The sequence below is a fragment of the Oncorhynchus clarkii genome, chromosome 24, assembly GCF_045791955.1.
Source record: "Oncorhynchus clarkii lewisi isolate Uvic-CL-2024 chromosome 24, UVic_Ocla_1.0, whole genome shotgun sequence".
Taxonomy (NCBI): Eukaryota; Metazoa; Chordata; class Actinopteri; order Salmoniformes; family Salmonidae; genus Oncorhynchus; species Oncorhynchus clarkii.
In genome coordinates this window covers 22,658,703-22,680,111 of record NC_092170.1, presented here as the reverse complement: position 1 = coordinate 22,680,111, position 21,409 = coordinate 22,658,703, and positions in this window count along the sequence as shown.

Below are 21,409 nucleotides of genomic sequence, written 5' to 3'. Positions count from 1 at the left end.
CCATAGGCCAGCGCACAATTGGCTCAGCATCATCGGGGTTAAGGGAGGGTTTGGCCGGGGTAGGACGTCATTGTAAAAAAATAACAATTTGTTCTTATAAACTGACTTACCTAGTTAAATATAGGTTACATTTTTAAAAAAATCAAAGGACATTGTATGGTGAGCAGCTGCAACCTCAGCCCCTAGTAATTACAGTCAGAATCTGTTGAAACAGATGCAACAGCTGGTAATACTTGATTCAGCTAGTCGTCACAGTCTGGGTCGTGCTCTGTGTGAATTAAACAGAAGTCCCTCAAATCTCTGATTCATAACACCTAAGAGTCACTCTATCCTTCCGTCTCTGCCCATAACCTCCCCTCCCTCCACCCATCTCTCCATAACAGGAACACTTAGACAAAACAGAGGGAGCAGATTTGCCTTTAAGTCAAAACACTGGCAAAATGACAGGAATAGCAGGTGTTGTATTTGTCCCCTCTGATCTGAACAGGAAATAACAATGAACTGCTCATACTTTCTCAGAAAATTATATTCAACGCTCACATATTGTTGTACCAGATATTAGTATTTTCTCTTCCCTAAATCTATGGGCAGATAAAAAAATATTAAAAAAATGTCTTATCTATTTATATGGACATTGGAACAGATGCTTCAAACTTACATTCTCAAAGTGCTGAAGATTTATATATTGCACAATGATGCAATATTCTGAATTACAGAATGTACTTCTAGTGCTTTCCATAATTGATATGCATCAATGACAAATATTTGTGAATATGGTATATTACATGTGGTATATGAACAGATCTGCAAAAACTTTCATGAACCACGTAGAACTTTTGGTTGACCTAAATCACTAAATACTAAACTGAACAAAAATATAAACGCAACATGTAAAGTCTTGGTCCTATGTTTCATGAGCTTAAATAAAATAGCCCAGAAATGTTCCATATGCACAACAAGCTTATTTCTCAACAAATTTTGTGCACAAATGTGTTTGCATCCCTGTTACTGAGCATTTCTCCGTTGCCAAGATAATCCATCCATCTGACAGGTGTGGCATATCAATAAACTGATTAAACACCATGATCATTACATAAGTGCACCTTGTGCTGGGGACAATAAAAGGCCACTCTAAAATGTGTGCCCCACATGTCTCAAGTTTTGAGGGAGTGTGCAATTGGTATGCTGACTGCAGGAAAGTCCACCAGAGCTATTGCCAGAGAATTGAATGTTAATTTCTCTACCATAAGATGCCTCCAACGTCCTTTTAGAGACATCCAGTACATCCAACCGGCCTCACAACCGCAGACCACGTGTAACCACGCCAGTCCAGGACCTCCACATCCGGCTTCTTTACCTGCGGGATTGTCTGAGACCAGCCACCCGGACAACTGATGAAACTGTGGGTTTGCACAACCAAACAATTTCCACACAAACTGTCAGAAACTGTCTCAGGGAAGCTCAACTGTGTGCTCGTCGTCCTCACCAGGTTCTTGACCTGTGTCATGACGTTGGCCTGGGGGATAGGTTTATGACAGTCATAAATACCTCTTCCCCCCTTCTTCCCCCTCAAACACGCCCTCTTCTCCCTTCCTATATAAGCCCTTGACGACAATATAACTTCCTGTTCCGAGGATATGAGGGCGACGGTCCTATGTCAGAATGGTTCAGATAATAACTACAGAACGAAGCCAAGATCAGCATGAGCTTTGGTTGCGAATGGTATGAACTTTTGAACTCTTATTCACTACAGAAGTGATACCTCCTAGCTGTTGAGTTAGCGACCGCAGCTGCAAACGCAGGTTAGGAAGGAACAGACAGAGTATCCCGTCTATCACACAACGACATTACTACAACGTATTCAATTGACAACCAGAGACATTCTTCAAAGGACAGAGGACTCGGTTTGGCAACACGGCCTTCCGTCTACCACCAACCTACTGAAGCACAGCTCAGAGTAAATATTTATTGCATTTTCCTTTTCCAAATGGGCGGTAATTTAGAATGCATAAGATACTGTATTTACGATAGCACAGCTTCGCCTTTGTTCCTGTCTTCCCGCTCTTTCACTCAACCCAGCCCCTTTTCCTTTGTGTAACAAGCCGTCATATCTGTTCCGCCCGCTAGGGACATTTTCCTTTATGACGTAATTTGTAATCAAGTTATCAAATTGTGTGTATGTGAATTCTGTGTGATTAGTTAGGTATTTAGTAAATAAATAATTAACCCCAATTTTGTATTGCTGATTCAAATTATTAGCCAGGGTTCTTGCAGATAAAATAATTTACAACTTTCAGATTATGAGACTGAAGTAAGATGAAGATTAATGTTGACTGCTATTGATGTAAAATATTACTAGTTCTTTAAGAGTTTATTCGGAAGATAACAGCTCTATAAATATTATTTTGTGGTGCCTGACTCTCTGGTTAATTACATTTACATGATTAGCTCAATCAGGTGATATTAATTACAGAGAAATTATTTTATCGAATATCAAATCAAATCAAATGTATTTATATAGCCCTTCATTCATCAGATGATATCTCAAAGTGCTGTACAGAAACCCAGCCTTAAACCCCAAACAGCAAGCAATGCAGGTGTAGAAGCACGGTGGCTAGGAAAAACTCCCTAGAAATGCCAAACCTAGGAAGAAACCTAGAGAGGAACCAGGCTATGTGGGGTGGCCAGTCCTCTTCTGGCTGTGCCGTGTGGAGATTATAACAGAACATGGCCAAGATGTTCAAATGTTCATAAATGACCAGCATGGTCAAATAATAATAATCACAGGCAGAACAGTTGAAACTGGAGCAGCAGCATGGCCAGGTGGACTGGGGACAGCAATGAGTCATCATGCCAGGTAGTCCTGAGGCATGGTCATATGGCTCAGGTCCTCCGAGAGAGAGAAAGAAAGAGAGAAAGAGAGAAATAGAGAGAGCATACTTAAATTCACACAGGACACCAGATAGGACAGGAGAAGTACTCCAGATATAACAAACTTACCCTAGCCCCCCGACACAACTACTGCAGCATAAATACTGGAGGCTGAGACATGAGGGGTCAGGAGACACTGTGGCCCCATCCGACGATACCCCCGGACAGGGCCAAACAGGAAGGATATAACCCCACCCACTTTGCCAAAGCACAACCCCCACACCACTAGAGGGATATCTTCAACCACCAACTAACCATCCTGAGACAAGGCCGAGTATAGCCCACAAAGATTTCCGCCACGGCACAACCCAAGGGAGGGCTCCAACCCAGACAGGAAGATCACATCAGTGACTCAACCCACTCAAGTGATGCACCCCTCCCAGGGACGGCATGAAAGAGCACCAGCAAGCCAGTGACTCAGCCCCTGTAATAGGGTTAGAGGCAGAGAATCCCAGTGGAAAGAGGGGAACCAGCCAGGCAGAGACAGCAAGGGTGGTTTGTTGCTCCAGAGCCTTTCCGTTTACCTTCACACTCCTGGGCCAGACTACACTCAATCATATGACCCACTGAAGAGATGAGTCTTCAGTAAAGACTTAAAGGTTGAGACCGAGAATAGCATGTTTTATCAATTAATCCGGCATAGCCAAAGACACAATATTATTGGTGCCCCATGTGAGGAATCTAAAATAGAATGAGGGTTTCATTTTGATTCAGCCTGTATAAAATTGAAAAATTAGATTACATAATATATCAAGTTATTGTACACATTTTTTGGAGTGGTAGACAAAAATTATTGGGTGTGTGTGTGCGCTGAATATTCCCCGCCTCCGTGTTGTTCTCTGACGTAGTCAGTGGGGAACGTAAGCGAATACATTTCTGTAGGAGGGCCGAGAAAGCTACTTAAAGAAATTAAGTAATTAATTTCTACTTAAAGAAATCTGAGAAATAGAGTGTTTGGCCAAACGCAGGGCTATTTCTGCCTGGCGCGTTTCAGACACGGGTAGGCTCGGACATTATTAATTTCTCGAGCGAGGACAAAGGGCCAGCCGATTGAAATTCAGGAGATAAGCTTGGCCAGCGATATATATCTCTGTCTCTCACGAGAGTAGACCAAGGCGCATTTTGTTGTTTGCCGCGTGTTCCAGTTACCAAAGGAGGGTTTAGCTTGCATGCTAAAGCTAACAAGGGAAAATAGCCACGTTGAAATCCCTCCGCCTTGCAAACGGAAGTTTCGCTCCGGATAGTTCCGTTTGATTTCAGCGCGTGAAATCATTGATCATGTGCCCAGTATATTCGTTCATGAAGAATTATTCAGGTCACACTCAAGTCATTACTTATGATATCCAGACGGATATCAATGTCTTATCCAATTGAACTAATAAGTGTAAATCTGGCAATTTACATTCTGAAATTGATATTTTAAATAATATCCAAATTGATGAGTTTTCTAAATAAGACATTGTAAACTTTTTCCAAACCAACCTAGATGAAGCAACTTCTCAGGTTAATTAAAGTTTAATTCCCAAATAGCCTATACAGGTCTGATTAATCATTAAATCATTCAAATTTGGTTTTTGCAAAACCATTCAGTAATCCAGTACTGACAGAAGCCCCGCCCAGCGGGAATCCCATGTGGTTTCGGCCTTAGGGAGAAGTGCCACAGTGTTGAATGTGCCCAACATTTGATCTACTGTTTACACTTATGATATCCAATCAATGGAGATTGTATGGATTATCGTCACATTCAATTGAATAAGTTAAATTGTTGAACATAACTTAATGTTCTTCCAATCAAATGAGACACTTTTAAACTTCTCATTTTAACCTAGATGAAGCAACTTCTCAGGTTAATTAAAGTTTAATATCCAGATAGCCTACCCAGGTAGGATTAATCATTGGCATTGATTAATTAATTAAATTTGCTTTTGCAAATTCATTCACCTCCAACTTCCACATTACTGGTACAGTACTGATGGTTCATCAACATCTATAAATAGATTAAACTTGTCTTTGCAGCTTCCGATGAATTCCAAACCCAAAATTTGAAAGAAAATAGGAAAATCCTTCCTCTAAATGTTTCTAATAATGTGCAGCTATTAAAGGAGGTGGTCACCACTCCTCCACTAATTAGTGAACCTCCACCCATAAAAGGATTGATCTCTGACCTCAGCAGCGATACCAACCCTAATTATTCCATTAGCGAAAAAACAGCCGAAATTGCGAACGCTCTCCAAAATCAACCATCAAACACAGGCTTTGTGACGGTTCTCCCCACTTTTGCACTGATGTATCGCCATAAAAATGTGACATCGGTCCAATACCACAGTGCACAGCTGAAGCACGTGCCAGACATGGCTAACATGAGGGGACAGGTGGAGAGAACTGAGCAACTATTGACAAAAGCAGGAAATTAAAACATTCTGCTAGTCGAGGAACTGCGTTTGAAATCTGAACAATTACAAATAATTGCAAATACTTATGACGATGAACGAGCACAAACTCTTCAACAAAATTGTTGTCTCCAGGAACAACTCGATTTAGCCAAAACTAAATACGAGGTAGTCCACTCCAAACTAGATACATCTGTTGAGTTATGTGCAAATAGGAGCGCGCAATTTGATAACATGCAGGTAGTTAAGTTGAACGTTACTCAGAGTAATACGGTTCTACTCAGAATTCTGCAGACCAAAGAAAATCAATTGATGAACACAATGACTAAGTTGGATGACAAATCAGCAGAACTCATTGAAGTCGCTGACCAAATGAATGATGAGAGAACTCGGGTGATGAAGATGGAAATCTTGATTTCTAAGCAAGAGGAAGAAATCTCATCACTGAATCTCTCGCTCAGTACTCAAGACCTCTATCTGCAAACCATGACAGATAAGTTTGAGACCGAAAGGAGCAAGTGCGACACTCACTTGTCCAAAATCAGTACTCTAAGCGCTCAAGTGGACTCTGCAATGCAGCAGAATACCACCCTTAGGTACCATCTGGAGGAAATCCAGAATGGTCACGCTCCACAGCGTGACAACCCATCCAAGCAACCAGAGCCCTGCACTCAAAGGAGTGAAGACAATAGGTTTCAGACATTGCCTCCATCATGTGTCCCTCAGTCTTCTCCTCTTGGCCTTTTGGCACTGAGTAATATGGCGCCTCTCGGCCAACAAAGCCAAAGCTTGGCTTCTCCTCTTGGCCTTTCGGCCTCACTTTCTCCAAAGGATGAAGCCAACCCTCTCCGCCCGCTTGACGCGGAATACCTTGACAAACTCGTCAAGAATTTCCGAACCTTTGACCCCGTTCCAGGTCCGCCAAACGATACTGAGACGTTCCTACCTGACATAGAGGACGCGTTGGATGGCTATCCGGAAGTTACGGGTTCTGACAGGGTTTACCTGTTAAAGTGAACGTCGAATAGACACGTGACGAGGTTCATTCGTCTACAACAGCAACACATGCTAAATGACTACGCTAAACTTGCCACAGCTTTGAAATTAGAATTCAGTGGTTCCGCGACTCGCAAACACGATATCTCACTGGCTAACACGGTCAAACAAGCTCGGAATGAACACCCTCAAGCTTACTATCATAGGCTTCGTTCAGCTTACTTTGGCCTACTCACTGAAACAGGCATGGGAGACCTGTTACCATTTAAACAAATGTTCCTGTCGAACATGTATCCCACCTTCATTACCTACTTGGGCCCTGCCGCCCACGTTGGCTTGCCTATCTTACAACTCAGAGAGCTTGCAAGCACAGCTTTTGAGGCATCAAAAGTTCGCAACGCTAAGAGCCCTGACCACTCGGTTTTGAAGTTTGACCAGGAGCACTCATTCCAGTTAGAGGGTGCATTATCAGGTATTGGAGCGTTAAGAGATGACGCACAACAACAGTTTCTACCACAAAACCATGATTCCAATAACCTCTGCGGTCTAAATAACTGTAAAGTACGTCGCCATCAAAACGACTACCGCTACAATCGACCTGTTCACTACGTTCCTGCATCCAACCCACACAAAGTGTCAGAGCACAAGGGTAACAAAGGGTTGAAGGACGATCAAAACGTAGACCAATGTTCTCCAGAAGATCCACTACATGAAGAACTAAAACGAGAAACATTTGAGAAAAGGGTAAAAGATACGTCACAAGGACTAAACGGGGAATTACCGGACCTGGGCAGGAATTAACACCCATAGCAAGGACGTTAAAATTCAAATCTCTCCCGCTCTCACTCAAGACCCTATCCAGGGCCCGCTTGATCAAGAAACAAGCCTACAGGCTTTGTCTATAGACTCTGATACAAAGGTTGCAAAGAAAAATATAAAACTAATGGCGTCAGTCCAGCAACTGACCCGATGACTCCCACTGGTGAAACACTTTGCAATATCACAGACCGATATCCTTGTCTCAGTTCGCAGGTACTGAAGAGGTTGCCACACGTGGACACGGTGGTGACTGACATGCCTCTACAGCCACTGAGGGTGTTGAAGCACAAACACCAGGAGATTTGGTTGAAAGGTTACAGCCACTTTCATAATAATGCAGCCACTGACAACTCGTACATAGGGTCCGAACCTTTCATTTGCGCCTCGGATACCAACACCACATGCTGGTGGGGGGGATCCCGAGACACAAATGGAGGGAATAGTAGCCCAGACCCATGATGAGCCTTATCGAGGCCGGTGGGGGGGTCAAGACTACGGACAACACCGTACGAGGCCGCCAGAGCAAAAATCTAATCTAGTTGTAAACTCCCCTTTGAGAACAGTGAGGAGCAGACAGGCCCCTAGACGGGGATTATTTTAGAACACATCTAAGATAGTACTGAGGTGTACCACACTGGTCGTAAAGGAAGTCCAGTGGACTTGTCTACCTCCAAAACAAATGGCAACAATAATCATTCCTTGCCATGTGTAGTAGTCACTACAAGACAACTAGTAAAATGCCCTAATCATGTATTCGTGTAGGATAACATTTCAGAATAAATCGGTAGGACAACTGGACCCCTTGAGTACCAGTACCAATACCACAGTCAGTCCAGCAACACTCAGTAAGAGGATTAGTAACCTCACTGTCACGTTCTGACCTTCATTTCCGTTGTTTTGTATTTATTTAGTATGGTCAGGGCGTGAGTTGGGTGGGCAGTCTATGTTTGTTTTTCTATGTTTTGTGGCATTTCTATGTTTTCGGCCTAGTATGGTTCTCAATCAGAGGCAGGTGTCATTAGTTGTCTCTGATTGAGAATCATACTTAGGTAGCCTGGGTTTCACTGTGTGTTTGTGGGTGGTTGTTCCTGTCACTGTGTTTGTTGTCACAGGATAGGCTGTATAGGTTTTTCACGTGCCGTTTGTTGTTTTGTAGATTTAAGTATTTTCATGTATCGTTCATTTTCCATTAAAGAAACATGAGTAACCACCACGCTGCTTTTTGGTCCGCTTCTCCTTCTACAGACGAACGTCGTTACACTCACAAGTTAAATAGCTTTTGATAACAGCAACATAGGAGTCACTCAGAGTGCAACACTGGGAAGGGAATCTCCATTGCACTCTTCCAATGGTTAACATACATGCCACTAATAAATAGAACCCTACGTCCAGGAGAAAAGTTATTAGGTGTCATGAACCACGATCACACCACGTACGACTGGTCTAATACTTAGAGTACTTCCGTCATGAGGTTAGCTCCTCCGTGGATAACATAGCTATGAAGTATACTTCTTCATACCTACCGCCACTCATTCTGAACAAGTTGTAATCTGCCAGGATACTTGGTTTCCTTCCCTTGACATGTGTGCTTGCGTAAGCATAAACTCACATGCACAACAGAACATCCAATTAGAATTTATGCTAGGATCACTTAAGGGTCCAAGCAAAATACCAGCCTTAGTAAAGTTGAACATTTATTTTGAGGCCTTTAACTCTACAGCTACAGCACTCACCAGTTGTCTTCTCAGAAGTCCGTAGGTCATCCCTGTAGACTGCCCAAAACTAGTGCCTTACAGCTGTAGACTATCAACTTAGGATAGTACCCTAAGCAACACCCCGCAAATTAGGAAAGCCCTAGATATGACATTAGACAATGCCATGATAGGGTAATTTTGCCAAGACCATGGACGTAGATAGAATACAGTCCAAGTAGATGATTAAGGGGGCATAACTATATTTTGTTTTGTTTATGCTTTAATTAATTTTGTTTCATTTTCTTCGGCACGTAGAACGTGATAGAGCCATAAACAACTTCCCCATACAACCATCAGGTAGTGCCACAACGCCGCTCATTTGGGAGGAAATGTAATGATATATTTCATGAGTGTGTGCGTTGTTAACATCTGCCTAAGTTACTGCCCAGATCTTCCAGTCTGGATGACCAGACGACGGGTTCGGAATGGCGATCCCAATCCGGACATCCGTTGCCCAGCCATGTAGCGGACTTCTTCATTCGCTCAACTGCGTGCTCGTCGTCCTCACCAGGTTCTTGACCTGTGTCATGACGTTGGCCTGGGGGATAGGTTTATGACAGTCATAAACACCTCTTCCCCCCTTTTTCCTCTCTCTACCCTACTGAGGTTACATTTAAAAAACCCTTGGTTAACATAGAGATTCTGGGAACATCAGAATGGGGGGGAAATGAACTATATTCTGGTAATCTGAACAATTGAACACATGTGGTGGTACTTAATTGGGTTACCCCCCCTTCTTCTCAATTTCCGCCTAAAGACATACCCTAATCTAACTGCCTATAGCTCAGGCCCAGAGGCAAGGATATGCATATTCTTGGTATCATTTGAAAGGAAACACTCTGAATTGTGTGGAAATTAGAATTGTAGGAGAATATAATACAATAGATCTGGTATAAGAAAATACAAGGAAATAAACAAATGTTATCTGTTTTTTTATTGTTGCTGCATCATCTTTCAAATGACCAAGAACAAACATACAGACCAAGAACAAACATACAGATAGGATGCTGAGGATGATTTGAATGAAGAACATAAGATGGCAACAATAGCTGAGCAAAGTTTTGGACAGATAACTTCAAAAATTAGCGAGCTACATGACATTGAGCATGAAGTCACCCAGGTGTCCCACACAAATGTACCCAAATGTACCCAAGTGGCCGAATTGGTACAGTGATACATTTTGAAGGAAAGAACTACAGTATATACAAAATACATAAATGCTATTCTAACACAATATATATATATATATATATATATAAATATAAAAAAAAAATAAAAAATAATAATACAAAAAATTAACAAGGGTAACTATTTACATATTTTCTATTTACAATATTGTGAAGACCCTCAGTCCTCTAGACAACATTGTGCTGCTGGTGCCATGGCCCATAGCAGTCTCTTTCTGCTGTGAAGCAAAGGCTTACTGAACAGGTGGTGCTGGTGATGGGGCATTTCCTGTGACAAAGGGCACAACGACGTCTCCCTACTGTGCCCTTTTTGCCCTGAGGCACATTCATGCCTGCAGAGATGAATCTGGGCAGGTGAACACCACTGGTTGGAGCAGAAGGGACAGAGGTAGAGGGGACAGAAGGTGCTACAGTGGACTTGCTGTAGCTAGCAAGCTCCTGGATGAGCAGCTCCCTGAAGGCTAGCTGTGAGATGGGAGGCTGTCCACAGCTCTTAGCCATTTCCTTCTGGAGGATGAAGGCATTCACCACAGAAATGTCAATTAAATGATAGAAAAATGTCTTGTACCATTTCATGGTCTTGTGGAGAACATTGTAGTATTCTATCAGCGCATGTGACAGGTCCACACCTCCCATGCTCTTGTTGTAGTCCTTCACAGCAGCTGGAATGGAGACATTTTTTGTGGTCCATGCCCCTGCACCGTCCTTCACGCGCCTGATGAAGTATCTATCTATTTCCTCTATAATTTGGGTTAAATCTGTATACCTAGACTTTGTTTTAGCTTTTCCTGATTTATTCACCATATTTTAAATATATAAACTTGTTGAAAATGCTATTGAATATGTACTGCTATGCGTAACACCCGTGGCTCCGTCAAGTAGGATTTACAATGGTGAATGAACCTCTTTTACGCCAGAGTTTACGACAAAGGCTGGTCTTCAAACGTATAACCATTACATATTGCCGTTTACCTCAGCTCATTGGCTATCTTCCAAGCTAGATTGGGCCAAAATACACTCAATCAACGATAGACCGGTCCTACCATTGGTGCGCAATGATGTCATTGATTGGTGTCTTCAAATTGGTATATGTGTCCCGGGAAAAGAACCATCAAGTATGGTTGTGTTAGTAACAACCAGAGGATTGCAATGAAACCAACCATGACTGGATAAACGTTTGTTTAGTGTGTGTAATTACCACGAACGCATCTTCCAAAGTTGAATGAGACAGAAATCATGACGCAAGCGGTTTACAAATGTTTCGTGTTAGGCTATAAAAATGGATTTTATCAAACAAAACGAACATTCACTGTGTAGTTAGGACACTTGCCACCAGAGGAAGATCTTCAATGGTAAGCGATTTATTTTATTGTTATTTCTGACTTTCATGACGCTAATGCTTGGTTGGAAAACGCTAGTAATACTTGTGTGTGCGTGGCTTCGTCCTCAAAAAATAGCATGTTTGCTTTCACAGTAACGGCTTTTTGAAATCTGACACAGCGGCTGGATTAATAAGACGTTCATCTATTAAATGATGTAAGATACATGTATTTACAAGAATGTTTAAAACAACGAATGGTGTATTTAAAATGTTAGCTCTCTGCAGTTTCACTGGATGTTGGCCTGGTGGGACGTGAACGTCTCACCTACCCTAGAGAGGTTAATGAATATGATGTCAGTTCGGTTGTCATCTGAGACATTCTCATCAATGATAAGATGACAAACTCTACGGTGGAAAGTATACACATCAGAGTTATCGGATTCACGTGGAATTGTCAATTTAAATGTTTGAATATGGAATTATTTGTGATGGGATGAAATGTGATTTTAGCTTCTAAAATGTGAGATGTGGGTTTTCATAAGTTAGGGCTGCTCACTCAGTGGCCTGCCTCTGTGAAGGAAAAAGAGCTATCAAACTTTTCAAACACGCCCTCTTCTCCCTTCCTATATAAGCCCTTGACAACAACATAACTTCCTGTTCCGAGGATATGAAGGCGACGGTCCTATGTCAGAATGGTTCAGATAATAACTACAGAACGAAGTCAACATCAGCGTGAGCTTTGGTTGCGAATGGTATGAGCTTTTGAACTCTTATTCACTACAGAAGTGATACCTCCTAGCTGTTGAGTTAGTGACCGCAGCTGCAAACGCAGGTTAGGAAGGAACAGACAGAGTATCCCGTCTATCACACAACAACATTACTACAACGTATTCAATTGACAACCAGAGATATTCTTCAATGGACAGAGAACTCGGTTTGGCAACACGGCCTTCCGTCTACCACCAACCTACTGAAGCACAGCTCAGAGTAAATATTTATTGCATTTTCCTTTTCCAAATGGGCGGTAATTTAGAATGCATAAGATACTGTATTTACGATAGCACAGCTTCGCCTTTGTTCCTGTCTTCCCGCTCTTTCACTCAACCCAGCCCCTTTTCCTTTGTGTAACAAGCCGTCATATCTGTTCCGCCCGCCAGGGACATTTTCCTTTATGACATAATTTGTAATCAAGTTATGATTAATTGTGTGTATGTGAATTCTGTGTGATTAGTTAGGTATTTAGTAAATAAATAATTAACCCCAATTTTGTATTGCTGATTCAAATTGTTAGCCAGGGTTCTTGCAGATAAAATAATTTACAACTTTCAGATTATGAGACTGAAGTAAGATGAAGATTAATGTTGACTGCTATTGATGTAAAATATTACTAGTTCTTTATGAGTTTATTCGGAAGATAACAGCTCTATAAATATTATTTTGTGGTGCCCGACTCTCTGGTTAATTACATTTACATGATTAGCTCAATCAGGTGATATTAATTACGGAGAAATTATTTTATAGAATAGCATGTCTTATCAATTATTCCGGCATAGCCAAAGACATGACACCTGACTGCAAGTTGGCGTCGTAACCAACTTCAGTGGGCAAATGCTCACCTTCGATGGCCACTGGCATGCTGGAGTAGTGTGCTCATCACGGATGAATCCCGGTATCAACTGTACCGGGCAGATGGCAGACAGCAGGGCCCTTTGATGGTGGTGGGGTTAGGGTATGGGCAGGCATAAGCTACGGACAGCGAACACAATTGTATTTTATCGATGGCAATTTGAATGCAGAGAGATACCATGACGAGATCCTGAGGCCCATTGTCGTGCCATTCATCCGCCACCATCACTTCATGGTTCAGCATGATAACGCACGGCCCCATGCCACGAGGATCTGTACACAATTTCTGGAAGCTGAAAATGTCCCAGTTCTTCCATGGCCTGCATATTTACCAGACATGTTACCCATTAAGCATGTTTTGGATGCCCTGGATCAACGTGTATGACAGTGTGTTCCAGTTCCCGCCAAGATCCATCAACTTCGCACAGCCATTGAAGAGGAGTGAAAAAACATTCCACAGGGCACAATCAACAGCCTGATCAACTCTATGCAAAGGAGATGTGTTGCGCTGCATGAGGCAAATGGTGGTCACACCAGATACTGACTGGTTTTCTGATCCACGCCCCTACCTTTTTTAAGGTATCTGTGACCAACACAGGCTTATCTTTATTCCCAGTCATGCGAAATCCATAGATTAGGGCCCAATGAATTTATTTCAATTGACTGATTTCTTTATATGAACTGTGACTCTTTGAAATTGAAATTGTTGCATGATGCATTAATATTGTTGTTCAGTGTAAATAGCTAGAATACAAAAATTGCATAAAAACGAAACATATGTTTACAGTGACTGCATTTGAAAGGATTAGTAATCAATTGTGGTGGGCCGTCTCTGCAGCATCCCTGTGTCACAAAGATACAGACAGTGATTGAGCAGATTGCCCTCTAAAAAAGGTTTATATGCTGTCACAGTGAAGTAAAACACTTACAATGAATTGAAGTTGAACACCGGGTGAGAATTCAAAAGCAGAATGTCCAGTTAAATAAGATATAGCCTATGGCCTGTAGTGGATGTCAGCTAACACGGAGCCAATTCTATAAAATACAAGATTACAGAGAATTGTATTAATGTACCTTTAAAGTTATGCTTAAGAGTAAACACTCCTAAGCTCTCATTTGTTGTTTCACCACTGCAACAGTACAAACTTCAAAAGGTGTAATATTTTGAGGGGGTAGAGTGTCTTTATACACACACATATAATCTCCTAGCTGGCCTACTGTAGGGCAGATATAGCTCCAGTATGTTTCTAACAGGTCATTCTGAGCAGCTCTGAGAATATCTGTCTGTGTTATGAGAGTCTGTCTGGTAGCTCATGCATGGAACGCACACTCTCTTCACAATTCCACTCCACTCTCACTTTGAAGTCAGTTCATTTCCCCTTTGTGCTGCTGCCAATGTAAATAGGCACTCCTTCCTGCATGGGTCACCTCCAACACACATACACAATAGACGGGCACTAAAAATAAAATATAGATACTATTCTTTATCAAAATACAGGAACAAACACTTGCATTCACAACTACATGCAAAGGGCTCCAATAATAATCACTCACACCCATACACACTCATATTCATGCATGCATTCCCACGCGCACACATACAGAGCAGAGAGTTCACCTCTGAGAAGTTCCCTTCCTAAAACTGGCTGAGCAGGTGGAAACTGAGCCCTGAGTCAGCCTGGCCCTGGCCTGCAGTAAACTGGCTGCCTCCCACACTGGAGCCTTGCATGAGAAACAGACTAGGGTTCATCTTCCCCTTTACCCAGCAGTCAAAGGCACCACCACCCAGCCCATGGGCTATTGGGTGATAGGCTTCACCCTGGCCCTCCATCCTTCACAACAGATATGTAGGAGTCCCAACCACAGCACAGCCACAAGGCCTCTGAACCAAGGTAATTCTAAACCCACATGAAGGAGGTGGTTTTCAGGCTCTCGTATGATAGGGGTTTAATAAAAACTAGATCATGCTTGATGTTCTGCTTCGTGTACGCACAATGCCGTCGTGGGTACGCCGGTCCATTTAGATTTCCAACAGGGCTATACATTTGAGTGAGGTTTTTTTTCTCGCCTGAGTAGCCTCGCTTCACTGCTAAAAATAAACTTCAACCATCTAGTGTTCAGTGAAATAACACCACAATGTCAAATACAGGTAGCCTAGTCAAATAATGAACATCCAATCACGTTAGCCGTTACTCTCTCGTGGGAAACCTTCACTCTTGCGCAGACATTAAGAAACGAAACATACCAATTTGAAAAATAAGCCAAGGGAGTTTGAGCGAGAATTAAGACAACTTTTGAGTAGTAAGACATGTATAAAAGCAACAGATACCATTAATAAGAAGGGGCTAAACTTTCACGACGCATCAGCAACATGGCAGGAGATGTTTTGAAAAAATTACTTCTTCACATACAAGCCAGTGAATTATATGCATTACAGCTGGATGAGTCAACAGGTTTGGCAGGCCTGGCACAGCTTCTGGTATATGTCCTTTACGTTTATGGGGGGTCATTAAAAGGAAGACATCCTCTTCTGCAAACCACTGGAAACCAGGACAACAGGAGAATATATTTTTAATGTACTGGACAGCTTTGTGACATCAAATGGACTTTGGTGGTCAAGATGAGTTGGTATCTGTACTGATGGTGCAAAAGCCATGACAGGGAGACATAGTGGAGTGGTAACGTGCGTGTAAGCAGTTGCTCCCGACACCATTTGGGTACACTGCAGCATCCACCGAGAGGCTCTTGCTGCCAAGGGAATGCCTGACAGCTTGAAATATGTTTTGGACCCTACAGTGAAAATGGTTAACTTTGTTAAAGCAAGGCCCCATAACTTTCGGGTATTTTCTGCATTATGCAATAATATGGGCAGCGACCATGTAACGCTTTTACAACATACAGAAAGAAGTGAGCTGATTATCAAGGCACAAAGTATTGACACATGTTTTTGAATTGAGAGACGAGCTTAAAGTTTTCTTTACTGACCATAATTTTCACTTGTCTACCGCTTGCATGATGATGAGTTTCTCACACGACTGGCCTATCTGGGTGATGTTTTTTCTTGCCTGAATGATCTCAATCTAGGATTACAGGGACTCTCCGGCAACTATATTCAATGTGCAGGAAAAAATTGAGGCTATGATTAAGAAGTTGGAGTTCTTCTCTGTCTGCATTAACAAGGACAACACACAGGTCTTTCACTCATTGTATGATTTTTTTGTTTTCAAATGAACTCAAGCTTACGGACAATGTCAAATGTGATATAGCGAAGCACCTGAGTGAGCTGGGTACGCAATTACGCAGGTACTTTCCCGAAACGGACGACACAAACAACTGGATTTGTTATCCCTTTCATGCCCTGCCTCCAGTCCACTTACCGATATCTGAACAAGAGAGCCTAGTCGAAATTGCAACAAACGGATCTGTGAAAATTGAATTTAATCAGAAGCCACTGCCAGATTTCTGAATAGGCTGTGCTCAGAGTATCCTGCCTTGGCAAATCGTGCTGTTAAGACACTGATGCCCTTTGCAACCACGTACCTATGTGAAAGTGGATTCTCGGCCCTCACTAGCATGAAAACTAAATACAGGCACAGACCGTGTGTGGAAAATGATTTAAGACTGAGATTCTCTCCAATACAACGCAACATTGAAGAGTGTGCATCCTTTCAAGCATACCATTCTCATTAACCTGTGGTGAATTATTCACCATTTCGGATGAACAAATAAGGTTTTATATGTAAGATAGCTAAATAAAGAGCAAACGTATTGATTATATTATTATTTGTGCCCTGGTCCTATAAGAGCTCTTTGTCACTTCCCACGAGCCGGGTTGTGACAAAAACTCACACTCATTCTTATGTTTAATAAATGTATTGTATAGTGTGTGTGTGTGGTAGGCTTACAATAATGGTAAAAAAAACAACATTTGAGAGTGTGCTGACCCAGGTGCTAGAAGTGGTACGCAGCTGGAGGTTGAATGTTTGAAGGGGTAAGGGACTATAAAAAGTTTGGGAACCACTGACCTAGAGGATGATACTGCAATAGCACAATATTTGTCTAAACCTGCTATTTTGCACTGCAGAAATCTATAGACTATTCATAGCTACATGTTTTTCTTTCCACACAAACAGTAATATTATAGGGCAGTAATGAAATATTGCATATCAAACCACTTACAAGCTATGCGTGCACGGTTCAACTCAAATGGATTTTCACGAAAACATGACATCATTGGGCCGGGAATGGTGAGCCCATCAAAGATCTTACTCTGCAGTCACTGACCTGGATCCACAAGGCTGTCTGCGGCATCACTAGCATTTTCTCTAATGACACCAATTTCCAAACTCATCTTCACAAGGGATTTGCAGTGGGCTTGCCGGGAGCCTGCAGCCTGATGTGCTGCAGGTTTTTGTGTTAAATAAGCATGGAGACTAATCTGCATGACCAGAGTCACGATGAGATGAAGGAGCCGCCGCAGGTAAATGCCAATGGTGTATTTAAACACTAGATTGCTGATGCTATGTATTGGCCAATGAGAGGCATTGAAGCCACTGGTAGGCCAAATTAGTACTCCTCAAAAGGAGCAGTCCTCCCTGAATTTCTACAGTATATTAATTCAATCTTTCAAGGACAAAATTACATGTACTTAAAAAACATTTTGTTGTTGTAGTAGGGACGGTAGCATTAGTACTCTCCAAAAACTATACCTAAAGGAAAATGTTCATATTCAGTGCCTTCGGAAAGTATTCACACCCATTTACTTTTTCTACATTTTGTTAGGTTACAGCCTTATTCTATAATTTATTAAATAGTTTCCCCCCTCAATCTACACACAATACCCACTAATGACAAAGCAAAAACAGGTTTTTAGAAAAGTTTGCCAATTTATAAAAATAAATAACTGAAATATTACATTTACATAAGTATTCAGACCCTTTACTCAGTACTTTGTTGAAGCACCTTTGGCAGCGATTACAACCTCGAGTCTTCTTGGGTATGCCGTTACAAGCTTGGCACACCTGTATTTGGGGAGTTTCTTCTATTGTTCTCTGCAGATCCTCTCAAGCTCTGTCAGGTTGCACAGCTATTTTCAGATCTCTCCAAAGATGTTCGATTGGGTTCAAGTGCGGGCTCTAGCTGGGCCACTCAAGGACATTCAGAGACTTGTCCTGAAGCCACTGCTGCGTTGTCTTGGCTGTGTGCTTAGGGTCATTGTCCTGTTGGAAGGTGAACCTTTGCCCCAGTCTGAGGTCCTGAGTGCTCTGGAACAGGTTTTCATCAATGATCTCTCTGTACTTTGGTCCATTCATCATTGCCTTGATCCTGACTGGTCTCTCAGTCCCTGCCACTGAAAAACATCCCCAAAGCATCATGCTGCCATCACCATGCCTCACAGTAGGGATGGTGGCAGGTTTCCTCCAGACCTGACGCCTGGCATTCAGGCCAAAGAGTTCAATCTTGGTTTCATCAGACCAGAGAATCTTGTTTCTCATGATCTGAGAGTCCTTTAGGTGCCTTTTGGCAAACTCCAAGCAGGCTGTCGTGCCTCATCAGACCAAAGGACAGATTTCCACCGGTCTAATGTCCATTGCTCGTGTTTCTTGGCCCAAGCAAGTCTCTTCTTATTATTGGTGTCCTTTAGAAGTGGGTTCTTTGCAGCAATTCGACCATAAAACAATGATTCCCGCAGTCTCCCCTGAACAGTTGATGGTTAAGTGGCATTCTGATGTGTCTGTTACTTGAACTCCTTGAAGCATATATTTGGGCTACAATTTCTGAGGCTGCTAACTCTAATTAACTTATCCTCTGCAGCAGAGGTAACTCTGTGTCTTCCTTTCCTGTGGAGGTCCTTAGGAAAGCCAGTTTTCATCATACAGTGCCTTGCGAAAGTTTTCGGCCCCCTTGAACTTTGCGACCTTTTGCCACATTTCAGGCTTCAAACATAAAGATATAAAACTGTATTTTTTTGTGAAGAATCAACAACAAGTGGGACACAATCATGAAGTGGAACGACATTTATTGGATATTTCAAACCTTTTTAACAAATCAAAAACTGAAAAATTGGGCGTGACAGAAAAAACTTTAACTGTTGCACCTCATTGTGTTGTTGTCCTATGGTGGCTAGCTAGCTAGCTAAAAATCGCCCCTTTACAAAATTAGCCATGGATGGAGATAGAGATTTGGACTTGTAAATCTCCGTACCTGCCAATGATTATAACGGTGATTCTGATCCAACCATAAATTCATACATTGTGCCCTTGGCCCAGAGAGGATGGAAGTTCAACATGTAGCTAGACGTAGTAGGCTCATGTTAACTGGTTGCCTTGTCGCCTCGTTGCCCATGAAAGGAAGTTTGGATAGCGAGCAAGCATTTTAGCCAGGTAGGCTAGGACAACAAAAACTTAAAGCATGTAATGTATGACAAAGTCATAGACTTTTTAGGAAACATGAGAGAAGGATGGCATTGGCGTTTCTCTACAAGTAGGTTTAGTCAACGTGTTATTTGTCTACTTGAAAGTTGATTGATTACGTCATGCAACTGTTTGTTACATGCAATATGTTTTGTAGACGTCACAAGACAGATGTTGCGCTCAGGTTTTGTTATAAACAAAGAAGTTTGAATTTATTACGCCACCGTATTTTCCTATTGTCTGGGCCTTGAGGCCTATATATATATCACGCTGTTAAGTATGCACTAAGACGTCATAGAGCAAACAGAAATATCCCAACCCATACACTACCGTTCAAAGGTTTGGGGTCATTTACACATTTTTTGTCCATTAAAATAACATCAAATTCATCAGAAATACAGCATAGACATTGTTAATGTTGAAAATTACTATTGTAGCTCGAAACGGCAGATTTTTAATGTTATATCTACATAGGCGTACAGCGGCCCATTATCAGCAACCATCACTCCTATGTTCCAATGGCACGTTGTGTTAGCTAATCCAAGTTTATCATTTTAAAAGGCTAATTGATCATTAGAAAATCATTTTGCAATTATGTTATTACAGCTGAAAACTGTTGTTCTCATTAAAGAAGCAATAAAACTTGCCTTCTATAGACTAGTTGAGTATCTGGAGCATCAGCATTTGTGGGTTCGATTACAGGCTCAAAATGGTCAGAAACAAAGACTTTCTTCTGAAATTTGTCAGTCTATTCTTGTTCTGAGAAATGAAGGCTATTCCATGTGAGAAATTGCCAAGAAACTGAAGATCTCGTACAACGCTGTGTACTACCCCCTTCAAAGAACAGCGCAAACTGTCTCTAACCAGAATAGAAAGAGGAGTGGGAGGCCCCGGTGCTCAACTGTGCAAGAGGACAAGTACATTAGAGTGTCTAGTTTGAGAAACAGACACCTCACAAGTCCTCAACTGGCAGCTTCATTAAATAGTACCCGCAAAACACCAGTCTCAATGTCAACAGTGAAGAGGCGACTCTGGGTTGCTGGCCTTCTAGGCAGAGTTCCTCTGTCCAGTGTCTGTGTTATTTTGCCCATCTTAATCTTTTATTTTTATTGGCCAGTCTGAGATATGGCTTTTTCTTTGCAATTCTGCCTAGCAGGCCAGCATCCCTGAGTCGCCTCTTCACTGTTTACGTTGAGACTGGTGTTTTGCAGGTACAATTTAATGAAGCTGTCATTTAATGGGTTTGAGTAAATTAGACACATACACAAACACATACGCCAAGGTTCAACACTAAACAGGGTTAGGTGAACAAGCTATTAGATTACATTTAACCAAGTTGTCCCTTGCTGAAGGTTTTTGCAAAACCTCCTTAATTACAAGGCTCCCAAGACACTCCAAAATGACCATTGTGCACTGAGGATGATTTTAAAGCAAACCAGACTCATACATCAGTGGGTCTATATGGCAGTAATGTATAATCCATTACTTCTGTATTCTGAAAAGGAGCAATTTGCTGGGACAGCAGAATGATTTTGTTTCAAAGGCCTTTTATCCACTGAAAGAACAATTACTTGTCAGTCTGAGCTCAAGGAGAGCTTTTAACGGAAGAAAATGTTACAGTATACCAGTTGAGTAGCTGTATGAAGAATTTGTTGTACAGTGATCTTTTGTCGAACAGTTGCATAACTAACCCGTGCTTAAAATAAATATGGAAGAACAAACCTTTAAAACCTTTTACAATTATTTAGATAAAGGGTGCATTTAGGTAGTATATGCAGCTCAGTACTATTTATTTACTTTACAGAGGGTGGTGAGGGTGGAGATGTGGCTAACAGCAAAGTATCAACAGGGTAATGAGGACTTGGGGGTGGATGGAAGGGAGAGAGACTCTCTCTCAGTAAAAACTGCCTGCATCAAGGTGCCAGGCTGAGCCACATCTGTTGATCAGCCATTAATCCCACTACTTCTAGAG